We start from the raw sequence: 364 nt of genomic DNA, 5'->3' as shown, positions 1-364 counted from the left end.
ATTTATATATACATAGTACATATGTGTGTGTGTGTGTGTGTGTGTGTGTGTGTGTGTGTGTGTGTGTGTGTGTGGTGTGTGAAACGTGTTTATAATATACATGGTACATAATATACTATGCGGGGAATTTTCAATTCAGACGGCCTTCATCACCAATTCTTGTCGATTTGTTTAATGATTTTTTAATATATTCCTCACATTAAAATAACATATTCAGTTATTTTTAAAAATTTTTATCTTTATGAGTTTCTTAGATATGAATTTTTTAATATTTTTAATTCATTTCGTAAACGTTTAATTGAACACAACTTTTGTTTAAATTATTGAAAAGCAAGAAATAAATAACAATAAATAAATCAAATAA

The sequence above is a fragment of the Atta colombica genome, unplaced genomic scaffold (assembly GCF_001594045.1).
Source record: "Atta colombica isolate Treedump-2 unplaced genomic scaffold, Acol1.0 scaffold205, whole genome shotgun sequence".
NCBI lineage: Eukaryota > Metazoa > Arthropoda > Insecta > Hymenoptera > Formicidae > Atta > Atta colombica.
Note: the sequence above shows the minus strand (reverse complement) of the source record.